The sequence below is a fragment of the Sus scrofa genome, chromosome 2 (genome assembly GCF_000003025.6).
Source record: "Sus scrofa isolate TJ Tabasco breed Duroc chromosome 2, Sscrofa11.1, whole genome shotgun sequence".
Lineage (NCBI taxonomy): Eukaryota > Metazoa > Chordata > Mammalia > Artiodactyla > Suidae > Sus > Sus scrofa.
In genome coordinates, this window is record NC_010444.4 from 88,574,315 (window position 1) to 88,591,919 (window position 17,605).

Genomic DNA, 17,605 nt, shown 5'->3' on the forward strand with positions numbered 1-17,605 from the left:
TGTAGGCAGTGTTTCATGTGCACTTGAGAAGAATGTGTATTCTGCTGCTGCTGCTGGGTTAAGTGTTGTATAAAAACATCATTCAGGTCAAGTTCGTTGATAGCATTGTTTGTGTTTCCTATACACTTGCTGATCTTCTGCCTACTTGATCTGTCTGTTACTGAGAGAAGATTGTTGAAACCTCCAACTATCATTGTGGACTTGTCTGTTTTTCCTTTCAGTTCTTTGAGTTCTGGCTGCACACGTGTTTTGAAATTCTTTTGTTAGAGGCATACGCATTTAAGATTGTTACATCTTCTCGGTGAATTGAGCCCTTTATTATCATGAAATGTCCCTCTTGATCTCTGAAATAGTCCTTGCCCTGACATCTACTTTTCCTGATAATAGTACAGCCAGTCCAGCATGGTCTCTTTCTCTCCATTCTTTTACTTGTCTCCCATCTGTGTTTTTATGTTGAAAGAAGATTCGCCATGTTCTGTTTTCCACTCTAATTTGTGTTCCTCTGTTTTCTATTTCCTACCTTCTTTTCGATTACTTGAACATTGGCTATTATTGATTCCATTTCAATTTTTCTATTGGCTTTTTGACGTCAACCTTTTTTGGATTTTTTGTTTTGTTTTGTTCTAGTGACGCTTTAGGAGTTACTATATGGTGTGTGTGTGGACTAAACTTTCAGTCTACTTAGGGGTAATATTTTACCACTTCAGGGAAAATGTAGAAGCCTTACAACCCTGCTGATCCTTACTGTCCCCTCTTTGCAGTTGTCAAATGTAGTCCATCTACATACACGGAAACGTGAACAATCTTAGGATTGCTGCTTTTAGTCGTCATACTCATTTTGAGTAACTGAAGGGGAGAAAAAATGTTTTTATTAATGCAGATATTTATCATATCTGTTGCTCTTCCTCATTCTCAAAGTTTCAAGTTGTCCTTTGCTAGCATCTTCCTTCTGCCTGAAGAACTTCCTTTAGCGTTTATTTTAGAGCAGGTCCGCCGGTATGAAAGTCTTCTGCTTTTCCTTAATGACTAGAGACTCCATAGGAGCCATGACTGCAGCCCAGCCTTGGATCAAAGGCATAAGCAACCCGGGGGGCGGGGAGGGGTGGGGGGTGGGGGAAGCAGGGGCAGAAACATACCCCCGAGTGGCATGCTACTTCATATTGGACTCCTCAACCTGCCTCCTTTTTTTTTTTTTTTTTTTACTTTTCAGAGTGCTCAGGCAGCTGCCTTTGTATTTTGTCCAGTATTTTAATCAGTGGAAGAGTCTGTAATGGGCTTATTCCATCTCTGCCCAAGTCCGTTTTTGCCTGTCTTTGGTTGAATTTTCTCTTCTTTTTCTAGCTTCCTAAGAGGAAAGCTTAGATAATTGATTCAAGACTTTTTTCTTTTCTAATGTAAGTCTTTAAAGCTGTAAATTTCTCTCACGCTTCACTTTAGTTTCAGCCCACAAATTTTAGTATGTTGTATCTTCATAATCTTTCAGTTCAAATTATTTTTTCTTTTTGGCTTCCGCTGTCGCTAATGACCAAAGAATTTTGAATTTTCCCAATATGTAATGTGTTTTGTTTTGTTTTGCTCTGACTGCCTTTAAGATTTTATCTTTGTTTCTTGTTTCTAGCAATTTGATTATGATGCATTTTTGTGTGGTTTGTCTTTAACTTGTTTGGGTTTTGCTGAACTTCTTGGATCTGTGGGTATATTGTTTTCATCAGATTTGGAAAAACTTTGGCCATTATTTCATCAACTTCTATTTCTGAAAAATAAATAAGCAAGAAGAGATTAACTTAGGGGTAATGAACATTTTTTGACATCACATCTTCCTATGCCTGAAGAGGGTTTGTTTTTACATTTTATCAAAGCGTCTTTTGCATATCTCAGTAGAATTTTAAAGTTTTCTTCATATAGATCTTAAATATTTCCTATTTATTTCTAGACATTTTATATTTTTGTTATTGTGGTTATTACAAATGAGGTCTTTTTGTTGTTATGTGCTAAGGGGTTATTGCTTTTATATAGGAAGACCATTCTCTATTTATCTTGTCCTTAACCATCTTACTGTGTCCCATTATCATTTCCCATTGCTTATATTTTTCGGGTGTATATACTAATATCATAAAATGCTGCTTTCTTGAATTTGCATGTTCCTTTTTCCTAATGCCCTAATATTGCTTTGCGTCTTTTCCTTTTCCTCCGTTTGAATAGTTACATGAGTATTTAAAAACCTTTTCATGTTATTCTATTATCTGTCGTTGATGGGGTACAGATTTTCCCAAGTATTTCCTCTGTTGACTGTCTTTCAAGATCGTTCCTTTCTTCATGAAATTAAACCTCTTCACCAGGAGCTCATCTCTCGCAGCTAGAGTTTCCTGTAGAATGCTTTGAACATGTGTCGTGTGGGCTTCTGGATCGTTCGGTTCACATTTGCCTTTGCAGGGTTCACTCCTGGACACTTTATATGTTTATTTTTTGACTATAACTTTCTTTAGTTCTGGTTTGGAGAAATTCTGACTAACACCTCCACATGGTACAATTTTGGAAGTTTGATTTCTAGAGGTCTACTCTTCCACCACCCACAACGCTGGGCAGATGGTCAGCTTCCTGCTGTTGCTTAGACCAGTGGGCAGAATTCTCTAGTCCTTATTTCATGGAAGGAACAGCTCGTCCTGGCTTTTAACTTTATTCAAAGAGGTCAGGTTCTCCCCAGGGATATCGCAGACCAAGAGGAGCAGACCAAGATTGGAAGGGTCATGCAGAGTGTGGAGGGGTGGAGGCCACTCAGGATGGCTGTTCTCTTGCTCTCTGAACATCCCCTGACCAACCAGTGCCTGCTTCACCTGTCCCCAGTGCACATAACTGACCTTCCTATGTACTCGCCCCAGGCCCCAGCTGGTGATTATTCTTATCAAAGGGGGTGGTGAAGGGGCGTGCCACTCACTGGTTTCCCTGGTAACTAATGAGCCAACTTGACACAACCGGTCATTTCTCTGACCTGCCCCCTCTCAGTGAAGACTTCTGCCACATCCTGCCCGCAGTCTGCCAAACACAGTGGGGTGTCGCTCCAGGACCTTGCTTCAGACATGTCAGCTCCCTCATCCATCAAGCCATTGATGTTTCTAGGGGGTTGGAAAAAAGAGGTCAGTTTCTGCTTCTTACCACCTGCGGGCCCAAAGCTTAATTCTCTTTTCATGGCTCTTAAACTGCATCTTGTCTGCCAGCACATGTTTCTCATGGTCCTATGGACAGTTTTATGAGTTTGAGTTTCCCCTTCTTTCCTACTGGGAAATTTCCTTGCTTAATTTTGAGATTTTCTGTAAAACAATGGTAATAATGATGACGACAGCAGGAACATTATGTTGCTCTATTTTATCCAGAACTTATATGGGGTCAGAGCATAATGAGAAACTTCCCATAGTGGTTCAACCTGTGCCATTGACCAAGATTTCCTCATGGCCCTTTAAGTAATTCTGACACATATCCTTTCCTGTCACTGACAGAAATACTTATTTTCCGAATATCTTGGGGCCCATGAATTAAAAAATTCTAATTGTTCTTCTTAGAGCCATTTTCCTCATATCCCCTTTCCTCCTCCTTTATATAGAAACACCTATTGAACATCTAGTTTGTTCACTGAGCTTACCATCTGAATATATAAATCTTATGAAGCAACGTCACGTCCTTGTCTCAGACATCACCCTATGGCACAGGGTTGGGGGGATACTTGTAATGCACTAAAGTAAGTATCAAGATAGAGGTAGGGGCCGTGCCTTTACAGGGAAATGTTGTTGAAAGGCTTTCTGTATGTATATGAAACACAGATGACAATGTGTCTGTCTTTTTCTTTTATTTATCCTGGGAATAACAAAGAGGCATGGAAAAAGACAACAGGGGGTGGGGGAGAGAGCATCATATAGGGTCAGGACCCTTGGCTAGTGGTTGTTGTCACTAATCAACCTGCCTAGTTACTCTTTGACGTCACTCACCTGAGGTCCTGACTTGGAGCTGGACTGGTCCCCAAGTAGCTGCATAGTTAGAAGCTTCTGTTGGTGATTTTGATTTACGATTAGGATTAAAAACTTCTGGCCTCCAGCTGACCTTCAGTAAATCATTTAAACGTGTATTCCTTCTGTGCCTTGGTGCTCTCAACGGTAAAATTAAGCAGGCAATTTCCACATCCAGTATTCTCGTCTAATGCGTAAAAGTTGTCCAGGAGAGGCCTAATTTATGACAGTAGTTACTGTTGTGTTTTGGTAATACGACTGTTATGGAATCTCACTGCCTATAGAAGCTGAGAGAAGAAGGTCAGTAAACTCACATGACAAACCGACTTGTTTTTATATCATCTAGTGTTGTCGTTTGGCTTCCAAAGATTAAGTAATGGTACTTGATGTGACAGCTTTGCCAGCCTGATGACCTGTTTTTACACATAGTATTATAAGGTAACGAGATGGAGTTTTACGATTTGTGGAATCTGCCTGTTGCTTCCCATTGGCAGCTTGGGGTTGGGAGGGGTTGGGGGGCGGTGGTAGGCACAAGAGTGTGAACAGTACTTGTTAGTGAACCCAGCTGGAGGACCTCAGAGAGGTGCTCAGTGGCCATGGTTACAAATGTTTCTCATTAATTATCTTCAAAACAACCTCTCCTCCTAAAACACCCCAATTAGGGAGCAACACATGGTTTTGAAAGCTGTGGCGGTAGAGTTCCCGATGGTTTTCATTTAGGAAATAAGTGTAGTGCGATGGGAAAAATGTGGACTCGGGAGCCAGCCAGGCTGTGTTTAAATCCTGGCTCTGCCACCTAGCAGCTTGATGACACTGAGTGACTCACTCCACCACTTGGGGCCTCAGCTTTCTCGTCTGAAACGTGGAGATGATGATCAGAGCACCTACCTCGGGAAGCTAGGAAATCAGCTCATACATGAACAATGCATAGTGCCTGGAGCACGTCAACCTTCAAGACGTCTTAGCTTTAATTGTTTCTTTAACCCATAGGGACAAATGGCAAAGACAGTTGAGGCCAGCGTTTATGGGGAAGATGTTTGTGGGGAAGGAAGGTGGCCTTTATGGAAGCCCTTACTTGGCACTGCCTGGCCCTCCTCCAGGGAAAGCCAGCCTTGCCTGGGGCACAAGCCCACCAAGGGCTGGCCAAGTTGACAGGGAGTGGACCCAGGACCCCATAGACTGTCTCCAGGGCCTGACCACAGGACACAGCCTCTCTCTCTGCATCAGCCTTGATGCCGTTTTCTCTTTAGTCTCTTCCTGCCACCTGTCGTCCTTCCCTCTCTTTTCTTTTTCTCCTCGCTCCCTCTCCTCCCAAGCCCAGCCTCCATCCCCTCACCCTCACCTATGGACGTTCATCCATCTAAAGATGATCCTCAGGGCTTGGGATCTGGGAGCAGATCTGACACAAGTCCCCCACCCATTTCCTGGCCCTGTGTCCCAGCCTCACCCCCTCTGAGCAGGGCCTTTGTGTCCAGTTGGTCTCCTTCCTCCCTAGGGCTGGTGGGACCCACCTGACATTCAGCCTCCTGGACAGAGGATGGTCATCCTTCCAGGAAAGGATGGTTACAGCTTGGGTTCACTTTCCCTTAGCACAGGCTTTTTTTCAAAATTTTTGATTTAAATTTTTCCATCATGGTTGATTTATAGTGTCCCATTAATGTCTACTGTACAGCAAAGTGACCCAGTCATACATCTATATAGATACTCTTTTTCTCACATGACCCTCCTTCATGTTCCATCACAAGGGAGTGGATACAGTTCCCTGTGCTGTACAGCAGGAGCTTCTCTGGCACAGTCTTTTCTCACATGGACATCATGCTCAGGGCATTTCCTGGAGCCCAGACATAACCACTCTGGCTTCACCTCTTCTTAAATGTGACTGAAGAGTTGAGTCCATTTTGGTTTTAATTAAGAGAACACAAGGATTGGAGTAAACTGAAAGGAAGCACCAGGAGCACAGGAAAGAGATGAAAGTCATGCTTTGATCTCCATGGCACATTTGATGTTTTGAGAAAACTGAATGGTCCTTGACCCCTCATTATCTCTTAGGAGGACCAGAACAAAACCAAACTGCTGCAGACAGACTGACTAATGCTCTCTTTTAATGAGCTCTTCATAGCCACTGGTTTCCATGAAGTTGAGAAGCAGGGAGAGAGTAAAGGGCAGGGGCTTCTCAATTTGCATCATCATGAATTTTGTGGACCTTTGAAGATGCGAGTCTCTCCACTCTCGCAGCCCTACTGTGTGCCCACATTTCCACACCGAGAGCCATGGGCAGTACCAGCAAATGGTGGAGAAGGTCTGAAGCTGAGAAACCAGGGTGGCAGGGAGGGTGGGGTCTCTCCATTAGCTTCCTAGGGCTCTTGTAATAAAGCACCACTTCCTGGGTGACTTAGAACAGCAGGCGTTTGTTGCTTCACAGTTGGGTTAGAATTCCAAAAATCAAGATGTCATCTGGGCCACACTCCCTGAGAAGGTGTCAGGGAAGAATCTGCTCCAGACATCTCTCCTGGCTTCCGGCGGTCCCTTGGCTCCTGGCCACTTAGCTCCCTTTTCATGTGGCCTGATCCCCATGTGCGTGCTTCCTTGCCCTTTTTAATAAGAGCACCGGTCATGCTGGAACAGAGGCCCACCCTTCTTCTCCAGTATGACCTCATCTTAACTGATTACAGCTGCAAAAACCCTTTTTCCAACGAAGGTCACATTCCGAGGTGCTGGAAGCTGAGACTTCAAGATCTGAATTTGGGGGAGACACAATTCAAACTGTCACAGCCAAGGCTATGTACTCCAAGTCTGAATTCCCAAAACTATGGGGATCTGCTTTCCCCAGTCCTTTGCACAGCTTGACTCTGTGCCTCCATGTTTGATAGACACACCTGCTGCTAGTTTGACCTGTGCTGGAAATTAAGCCAGAAATGTGGGCAGGGATTGATCTGTGCTTAGAGGCTACATGCTGTATCCTGAGAGCAATAGGGAGCCATTGAATATTCACCAACAGGAGAAGGATGGTCAGACTCTAGGAAGATCCTGATAGTGGAAGTGCTGAGAAATGGAATGGGGGCAGGGCGAGGCTGTCTCAAGGAAGTGCTAGAGCTGGCCTGAATCTGAACCTCATAACAGCAATTGAAACGGAGGGAAGGAGTTTCCATCATGGTGCAGTTGAAACGAATCCAACTAGGAACCATGAGGTTGTGGGATCGATCCCTGGCCTTGCTCAGTGGGTTAAGGATCCGGGTTGCCGTGAGCTGTGGTGTAGGTCAGAGATGCGGCGCAGACCCCACGTTGCTGTGGCTGTGGCTGTGGCTGGCAGCTGAAGCTCCAATTGGACCCCTAGCCTGGGAACTTCCATATGCTGCAGGTGCATCCCTAAAAAAAAAAAAATAAAAAAAGAAAAGAAGAAAGAAAGAAAGAAAAGAAATAGAGGAAAGATGCCTTGGAGAGCCTTCCTAAAGAAGGGGACCTTAAAGTGTAATTTTTTTAGTAAAGGAACTGCCATTTGGGTTTCTGGAGATGGGCACTTTAAACTTGGGAGCAGATTCTCTTGTTTTCAAGGAAATCACCAGGATAAACTATCTATTTACACCAAAGTAAAGCAAGTTGTTCTTGAAACAGATGGTGAAGACCTCATAAATCTGAGTAAGACAGCTGCAGGTTTAGATGCTAAGTGGTATGGAGTTAGAACAATTTTTCCCGAAGTTAGAATTTAAGACTGAATTCTTGGTACCTCCAGATATTGGTTTCCTATTCGCTGCCATAATAAAGGACCACAAACCTAGTGGCTTAGAACAACACAGGATTTTATAGTACTCTAAGTCAGAAGTCTGACATGGTTCTCCTGTGGGTAAAATCAAGGCGCTGGCAGGACTGCGTTCCTTTCTGGAAGCTGTAAAGCTCTTTTCTCTGCCTCCAAGGCCACTCGCATTCCTTGGCTCATGGGCCCATCAAAGCCAGTACTGGGGGTAATCGCCCTGGCTCAGGGTTGGCAAACAATTCCATCAGAGATGATAATGCCCCTTTGCCATGTAACCAAACGTAATCACAAGTTCTGGAGGTTAAAATGTGGTATCTTTGCAGTGAGAGGCTATTCTTCTCTCTACCTCTGCATGGTGCTTAAATTAGTATAACACAAGCAATGCTAGGTTGAGTGGCCTAGGGATCTTATCTAGGCCCTGGGGAATCAGAGATGGGGTTTCTTTGGAAGGCAATGGAAGTTTTTGGGGCCAGTTGTGCTGGTGCAGCATGAGCAGGCCATAGGCCAGAAGGGGACAGTGGAAAGAGGTGTGGAGGGATGTAGACTCAGTGTGGATCTAAGGAGTCCTGTTGAGGTCAGGGAGCCTGTTGGGAGCCATACATGTTCTTGAGGTTGGGCTTTTCCAGCCTTGAGTCCCAAGAGGAATGCAAATGATCCACTTCTCTTAGCCCCCAGCCATTCAGGAAGAACCACTGTCTGTCCTAGACCGGAAAGTTACATTGGGTGGGATCAAGGATGGCATGGGGGCAGTGTCACTTGCTCACTTGCAAAGAGTGAGTCTATACAGTTAAAGAAGCTCATCCTGGAGAAATGAGTTACAGGAGCTCGGGAGGTGAACTGGGGGCTCAGGCGGCGGCGGGGAACCCCAAGAGGCAGATGGGATGACCAGCGCTCCCTGGGCTGTGCCTTTCAGGGATTCCCAGCAGTGGAGGGAGACCCCGCGTGGCCGACTAGCCGCTCTGCTCAGCCCAGGCAGAGGCGGTTTGAACATGACAAGCGATGAGACTTTATTCTGGGCTCCCAAAGCAGACGTCCGGGTTTTAGGATTTGGAGATGGAGAGGCTGTGGGAGGTGATGGCGGAGGAGGAGTCTGGCTGGTTCCGGCATTTAGCTGCGGAGCGGAGTGCAGCGCCCTGGGAGATGCTTTTCCGAGGCGAGGGGGCGGGGTGGGTGCTGAGGCAGAAAGGATGAAGCCATTGCCTTCTGTACTGGAATTTTGTGGAGCTGTGGCAGCTGGGGAGGGACCATGGCCCCCTCACAGACCTGGGTCTATGGGGTTGGAGCTTCCTGGGATTGGCTGAACCCTGAGACCACAGCACAGGGGGGCGGAGGGCAGCACTATTCACACTGCACGGGGGAGGGGAAGAAGCCCACGAAGAGCCTCTAGGACTCTGGGGGACGGGACCGTCCCACGCTGCCCAGAACTACTGGGGAGGTGGGGCCAGCTGTAGGAGGGAGGCCTTCTTCTGTTTGGGTTCCATTTTCAAAAGTGAGAAGAACAGTGGTCCCCACTTACCCTGGGTTTCAATTCCCCCTGGTCAATTGATCCAAAAATATGAGACGGAAAATTGCAGAGAGTTCCTGTAGTGGCTCAGTGGTGACAAAGCCCACTAGTATCCATGAGGATGCGGGTTCAATCCCTGGCCCCACTCAGTGGGTTAAGGATCCTGCATTCCCATGAGCTGTGGTGCAGGTGGCAGACTGGCTCAGATCCAGCGTTGCTGTGGCTGTGGTGTAGGCCAGCACCTGCAGCTCTGATTCAACCCCTGGCCTGGGAACTTCCCTGTGCCTCAGGTGTGGCCCTAAAAAGACAGCCAGACAGAAAGAAAAGAAAATTCCAGAAATAATTCCCAAGTTTTAAATTGTGGGCCATTCTGAGTAGCATGATGAAATTGTGCACCCTCCCACTCCATCTCGCTTGGGGAGTGACTCATTCCTTTTGTCCAACAGATTGTGGTTAGTCACTTAGTGGCCAGCTGGGTTATTAGACTGACTGTCGCGATAGCGCTGTGCTTGTGTTCAAGCCACCCTTATTTTACTTAATAATGTCTTCGGAGAACAAGAGTGACAATTCAGAAATTTTCTTGGAGCTCCCGTCGTGGCGCAGAGGGAACGAATCTGGCTAGGAACCATGAGGATGTGGGTTCAATCCCTGGCCTTGCTCAGTGGGTCAAGGATCCCGTGTTGCCGTGAGCTGTGGTGTGGGTCGCAGACATGGCTCAGATCTGGCGTTGCTGTGTCTGTGGCGTAGGCCGGCAGCAACAGCTCTGATTAGACCCCTAGCCTGGGAACCACCATATGCCATGGATGTGGCCCTAAAAAGACAAAAAAAAAAAAAAAAAAAAGGAAAGAAATTTTTTTACTGTGCCTAATTTATTAATTAAACTTTATCATAGTTTTTTACACATGGTATGTACGTATAGGGGAAACATAGTCTATATACGCATAGCTTGTTTTATTTTATTATGCTCTGTAGATAGCACAGGTTTGTGGGTTTTGTTTTGTTTTTCCCTTTTTTACAGAGTGAATGTTTGTGGCAACCATGTGTTGAGCAAGTCTGTCAGTGCCATTTTCCAACATTTGTGTCTGTATCACATCTTGGTAATTCTCGTAATATTTCAAACTTTTTCATTTCTGCATTTGTTATGGTGATCAGTGATGTTTGACGTGACTATTGTCAATGGTTCAGGGGCACCACAAACTACCCCCAGACAAGACTGCAAACTTGATCACTGGTGTCTACATTCTTACTTCTCCACTAGTAGGCCTTAAAGAATTGACTGGAGACAAGGGTAGCTCTGGGGAAATAGATACTATGCTACACCCTGCTACACCATGAGATGGTTTGTGCCTGGGTCCAACCTGAGCAAGACTGACTGGAAATTCGTGCAGGCTCAGAGAGGGTGGATGAAATTGCTAAGGACGTAATTTGTTGGGAGAAATCAGCCCTGAAGGACTGGCTCTTTAGAGGGACAGGGGCTGGGGCATTTAGAAGGCAGAAGGTGTACATACATATGAATGTCTGTGTGTGTGTATATATATACACATGATATATATGTGTGCACATATAGGCGTATAGTAGTCATACATATCAATGGTGCAAAATTCAAAAGTTAAAAAGATGTGCCAAGTCCCCACCTGCCTTGTTCCTCAGTTACCTGGTTTCCCTCCCTAGAGGCAGAGTTTATATTTAAAAATAATTAATAAATGCAGATGCGCCCCATCCCCTCCACATCCGTGGTTGGGTGGTTGAGTTGCCTTCTAAGAAAAGGAGTCTCGGAGTTGCCTTCGTGGCACAGTGGAAACGGATCCAGCTAGGAACCATGAGGTTGCGGGTTTGATCCCTGGCCTCGCTCAGTGGGTTAAGGATCTGGCGTTGCCGTGAGCTGTGGTGTAGGTCGCAGACACAGCTCGGATCTGATGTTGCTGTGGCTGTGGCGTAGGCCAGTGGCTACAGCTCCAATTAGACTCCTAGCCTGGGACCCTCCATATGCTGTGGGTGTGGCTCTAAAAAAACAAAAAAGAAAAAAGAAAAGGAGTCTCAAACCTGCATGTGTTCACTAATTTCTCTGTAACTCCCATGGCCACTCTTGACAACCAATGAATCCTGACGAAAACACATCATACACAATTTGCTGCTGGTGGTGGAGGCACAAGATGCAGAAAATTAGCAAAGCCAAAGGCAACTGTAGAATGTTAGCCACCTCTGTCCCCTCCCAGGAAGCCATGAACAATCTCAGGTGGACTTGGGGCCTCCACAAGTGGGGGGGGTGCCTGGATCTAAGGGGCTGGGAGATCCCAGCAGGCACATTGAGTCCTGCTGGAGCTCAGGGCAGAGGCCGGCCACGCGTCTTTGCACCCGTCTTCCCACACCCAGGTGTGGAAGGGGGTGGCGCACTGGGGGCCACAGGAGCAGCCCTCGGGGCAGGCGCTGGCAGGAGCAGGACTGGCACTGCCCGCGCTTGTCGCTGCGGGCAGAAAAACCGCGTGCGCAAAGACTACCTCCAGCACTTCCCAGATGCGTTTTCCTGAGCAGAGGAGGACTCCCGCATTGAAAGGTCATGTAGGAAGGATTCCGATTTTTCTTCCCCTACTGTGAAATCAATTAAAAACAGGATGGATATGAAATGGTTTTGTAACCTCCTCCACCTCCTGGCTTCCTTCCTTCCTGGGGATGGGCCAGCCCAGCCTGGGGAGAGACAGGAGTCTCATGGTCTGAAAATTCTGTGGCAGCGTAAATAACGGTGACCTCTTGCTCCAGCTCTCCTCAGGGGACCTTGGGCTGGAGGCGAAAATGTCCCCTGGAAGATACGCGAATGCAGGAGGGCCCCAAAGCGGGGAGCCAAGGCCTGACCCTTCCAGGCCCTGGGCCAGTCCCCAGCTTCTGCCTCTGCTGCCCACAGGTTCAGAACTGGTCTAACCTGGGGAAAAAAGGCAGCTTGTTTTATTATTCTTATTTTTAAATTTTTTATTATTTTTATATCAGGCAGCCTGCTTTAGAAAACAATTTGTTTCTAGCAGAACAATTCAAATTGGCGTGCTATCCTTATACATACTATGCATACTTCATTTAGTTTGTACTTCATTTAGTTCAACCTCAATGAAGAATTTCCATTCCTTCTTTAATCTACAGATAATCCAAACAGATACCTTTTATTGAGTACCATGTGCCAGGCACATAAGTAGGCACTTTTCTTAAATTAATCCTTGTGACACTGCTGAAGGTTAAGTACTATTTTCCCAATTTACAATTAAGGAAAATAACGAGACTCAGAGACGCTAAGTAAGGTGCCCAAGGTCACACAGCTAATAAGTGGCAAAACTAGGGTCCAATTCCGGGTCTGTTTTCCACTCCCAACTAAGTTCAATAATGATTCTGCTCATGTATTGCGTATTTACTGTGTATCAGATATTTGGCATATGTTATCTGGAATCCTTATACAAAACAGCAGGAAGGCTGCTGCTGTTGCTCCATTTCATAGATGAAAATGTCATTATGAAGGAAATAGCCCAAGGTCACAGAGCTGATTCGGTGAAATCAAGGCTTGGACCAGATCTCTGGATTTTCTGATGCTAAGATGCATTCCAAGCACGCACTGCAACCTCAGGCACTGAGAAGGGGCTCCCGACCCGAGGTGTTTCCAGTGGGCGCTCTGGAAGCAGGGAGGGGCCCCAGCAGGTCGTTCCCGGGGGGCCGAGGTTGAACTGGTCTGTGCGCAGAGCAGAAGAGCAGCCTCTGCCAACCCCACATGGTTCTCAGCAGCATGTAATGTTTCCTAGAGCCTTGGCCAACTTGGCGGAGGCATTTGAGACATCTTGAGGGACACTCTTCAGAACATCTTAAATGGATCGACAGACTTCTTTGTCAGGAAGTGCTGCTTCATACCACAGAACTGCCCACATTTTTCCCAGTGAAGAGTATTCGTTGGAACTAAGAGACCACTTTAGAGTCTGGCAACCTCAGGATCCCATTTTTACTCCTAGTGCACAATTCTGGGAGTGAGGGGATCTCCATGGCTTCTGAATCCCTCCTTACTTCCCAGACAGGTCTGGGGTCCTTTTTAGGCAGCTCCGTCTTCTCTGAAGCCCTATGGTGCTTTCCAAGGCACAACCACTCCCCCAAATATTTTGGGGAGTCTTGATGTCCTGATCTATATCATCCCTTCCCTTCACTCACTCGCACCCGCATTGCCCTCGCCCTGACCTGTAGTCCATAAGCAATAGCAGTAACACACAAGCCGGGCTTGGGCTGGCATCAGAACCAGCCAATACATTCTCATATTTCTTATGGTCTTTGAGGCTCTTAATAACCCAAGGAGGAAAACAAGTAGGAACACAGGTTTACAGAGAAGAAATTTAAGGTCCTGTGGGTGATCAAAGCAGGAGCTAGGTTTCTACTAAATCTTGTCATCTCCATCTCTCTGGCTCCAGACTCTATGCCAAGGTGGAATTGGGAAATAGCCGCCATGACTCAGGAATATCATTCTAACTCGGAATGTTTCCCTCAAGGGGTTTCTTAAATGGTTCTGAAACCTCAGCCTGAAAATTGAAAATACCCCATAAAAGTGATGCTTATATTTAGAAAGATCCATTTCAGAAGAAGCACCTTCCCCAAAACTGAGACTTGTCACACAGTTTGAGCTATGGCACCTGCATCAGAGACTAGTCATTTAGTCATGCAACAAACACTGTCTTCCAGGGGCCAGGTGCTGCCAAGTAGTGTGAATTCAGTGGGGGAATAGTACAGACACAGTTCTAGCCATTCTGAGTTCAGAGTGTATCTGGGGCGTCAGATAATTGAACAGGAACTTGGGGTAAAGTGATGTGTTGGGGGAGCAGAGAGCAGGGAAACCTCATTGATCCACAAGTTCGGGGTAGCTTCTCTGAGGAAGTGATGTTTGGTCTAAGACCTGAAGTGTGAGAGAAGCTGGCGGGTGGCGATGACATGAGGTGGATTCCTGGTAAGGCTACCCCGGGCATGGACCTCGTAGACCTCTGAGTTCAGGGACCTTAGTTGGCCGAAGCCCAGCTGCTGCTCTTCGAGACCCATCACCATGTGTGGGGGCCAGGCTTCCCAAAGGCTCTTCTGGTCCGTGACTGAGCATGGCAGGGGCATTAGGCAGTCTGTTCCTTGGAGGCCAGACCCTTTTGATGGCAGTTAGGTTCCAGGAAGCCCCCATAGCCTTGTCAAACTTCCTTAGATTGCTGGCGGCCCAAGACGCTTCCTCCCCTGCCTCCTCCCCCCTACACCTCCTTCACTTGGGTTCAGACTTGGATCCATGCTCTTTATTCCAGCCCCTCCATCCTACTGCCTTCCATGCCAAGAAGCAAGGAGAAACCAAAGGGAAAAGACCCAGGGCAGAGCCATGCACATTCAGGTCTCTGAGAAGGAGGAGAAAACTCGCACACGGGAGCCAACACTTTACTCCAGGGATTGTTTGAGATGGGTTCCATCCTTTCCTTTAAATGGTCCAGAATGGCTCTGGCTGATAGCATCCTGTTTCAGGAGCGTCCCAAAGTATCCTAGGGAATGAGGACCACTGTTCACAAAGCCACTTTCATTTCACTTAGAAGGACTTTGCCGTTCCAGGAACGTTTTATCCTTATGGTATCAGAAGCAGGTGACTCTCCAGAGTCTGTCCTTGCGGAGGGGGAGGGCCTCCCAGGCCTCAGGCTTGGCCTGTCTAGCCCAGGTGCCTGGGGAGTCCTTATTGTGGAGACAGATGCCACGGGCGCTCAACACCTGGTGCTATTCAGCATCTGCATCCTTCTAACCAGCAGCAAGGGGAGAGCCTCCTGAGCTGGCTACCCTAAGTCCCTTAGAAGATCTAGTTCTCGTTGCCATGAATAAATTGGTTTTCTGGTTTTATTTGAAACACAAATAAAAGAGAACATTAACATCCAGGGAGGTTATCAAAGGGGGCAAGCGTTACAAAAAAGCAACATGCAACCTGTGGGTGTGAGGTGAAAGACGAAGCGGGGTGGCTCTTGGCTTCTAGGTGGTCATAGTTCCCCCAGTCAGGATTTCAACAGTGCCTTTCAAATCCATTCTTGATCTCTGTGACTCCTGGGGATTAGGTAGGAGGACCAAAATGCTGTAATTATAAAAAAGAGGGGGGACATGACCCAGCTGGGGATCATTTAGGGAAGTATTTTAGGACAACTGAAAGGAAGTACATCTTTACACAGCCTGGGGCCTCTAAATGGAACTTGTTACGCCTATAAGGTGTTGAAAATGAAAATTAAAAGTGGGTCCAAAAAAGGCCAGAGGAATGCCTGGGTAGATGCAATAGGTGGTGAAGATCAGCCTAGGAAGACCAAGCCACCATGTCCCACAGAAATGTTCCTGCTGCCCCTCTCGAGGCACCTGTGTTCTGGGCTCGCAAGTTCAAAGAACACAGAGCACTCTTTTTCTTCTTTTTTTTTTTTTTTTTTTTTTTTTTGTCTTTTTCTAAGGCCACACCTGTGGCATATGGAGGTTCCCAGGCTAGAGGTCGAATTGAAGCTACCAAGCCGGCCTATGCCACAGCCACATGGGATCCGAGCCGCATCTGTGACCTACACCACAGCTCACGGCAACGCCAGATCCTTAACCCACTGAGCAAGGCCAGGGATCAAACCTGCATCCTCATGGATCCTAGTCGGATTCATTAACCACTGAGGCACGATGGGAACTCCAGAGCGCTCCTTTTCAATGCCATCCCTTTGTTACACTTACTTCCTTGATGTTCCCTTGCCTCTCTCATCTAAGACAGGTGAATGATCACTGATCTTCCAGACCCAGTTCCTATGGAGCCTCTTCTAGGAAGCTCCCCAATTCCTCCAGGGCAAGGGTGGTCACTCTTCCACCAGTTGAACAGCTGCACAGGGCACTGTACGTGTCTGCTCAGCTGGACAGAAACTGTGTCTGATTTCATGCGGGCTTAGCACAGAGCCTGGCCCGTAGCCTCTACGCAGGACGTGTACGTCAAATGAATGAATGCTGAGCTATATCAACCAGTGGTCTGACCATATAAAGCAATTACGATATTCTTAATGGCCTTCTCAGAAGCCATGCTTCTAAGGTCAGTTGGACAATTCTCTCCTTTCAGGACATGTGCCTGTTTGTCTCGGCTAGTATATATGCTAGTCTCCAAAGCAGCCATCTGTGTAGTTGCAATGGGGAAGCCAAGAGCCTTGTTTTAGTGTCTTTAACTTAACTGTGTCTCTTAGACAAGTGAGGCAGTTCCCCAGAAATCTGGTCTAGAAATATTGCCAATGCACATTCCAGTGACTTGGAGATGTCAGAAAAACAGACAGATCACCTTTCAGGCTGAAATCACTGGGAACTACATTTTAAAGTTGGGTTTCCTTCCAGATACTTAGGTTGTGAATGACACACAGTCTGTGGAAACTTTATGAGATCACCAAGAAGTTGAGGTCTGAAACATTCAAGACGTGTTTAACCACAGACCCAACCAAATATAATATTTGCATGTCTTAAAAAAAAAACCCAACAAGCAAAGGTCACAATGCCGTCCAACTCCAACCAACAGGAGGGGCCTTCCCCGGACTCAAATGTGGAGGTTCTGAAGGTGGTGAGCTGTGGGTAGAGAGAGCAGAGCAGGTACCCTGGACAACAGAGGAAATTTAAGAACAATGAAAATTCTTGCTCAGTCAATTAAACAGCCAGCCCTAGAGAAAGACTCCTGGCAGTCAGAAACTTTCTGGGTTCTGATCCCAATTTTATTTTATTTCTATTTTTTATTTTTTGTCTTTTGTCTCTTAGGGCCACACCCACAGCATATGGAGGTTCCCAGGCTAGGGGTAGAACCAGAGCTGAAGCTGACAGCCTACGCCACAGCCACAGCATTGCCAGTTCCAAGCCATGTCTGTGACCTACAGCACAGCTCACGGCAATGCCAGATCCTTAACCCACTGAGCAAGGCCAGGGATCGAACCTACATCCTCATGGATACTGTCAGGTTCGTTAACCACTGAGCCACAATGGGAACTCCTGATCCCAATTTTAACCCCCTTAGAAAAGAATGTGAATTTAACTTTCTGCAAAATTTCAGTCAGTTTAAAAATAAACATCTATATTATCTCTTTACATCCAGGCAAATGCAATTTGCTTTGAAGGACAACATACAGATATTCATTCATTCAACAAGTGGCTGTTGAGCAGCTATTATATTTAGGGCCATCTGGTAGACCCTGGAGATGCAGTAGGACTGAGGCTGACTTGCCCTTGCTGGGCTTATAGCCTCACTGGCAAGAAGGACAGACCAGGATAAGTGATCGCAATAACAGCTGATAAGGTTTTGGTGGAAAAATCCTGGAGGGTTCTGCTAATGTATAGTCAGGGGACTTTTTC

General features: G+C 46.5%; 1 long non-coding RNA gene across 2 annotated transcripts in view; it reads left to right on the forward strand.

Moving 5' to 3' along the window:
• The window catches only part of LOC106509485, an 80,732-nt gene continuing 66,003 nt past the window's right edge, over positions 2,877-17,605 (forward strand). The window contains exon 1 of one of the 2 annotated variants that reach the window (XR_002341784.1): positions 2,877-3,134. This is a non-coding gene — a long non-coding RNA (uncharacterized LOC106509485). The remainder of the gene's footprint in view (positions 3,135-17,605) is intronic. The other variant, XR_002341783.1, reaches the window with a different exon arrangement.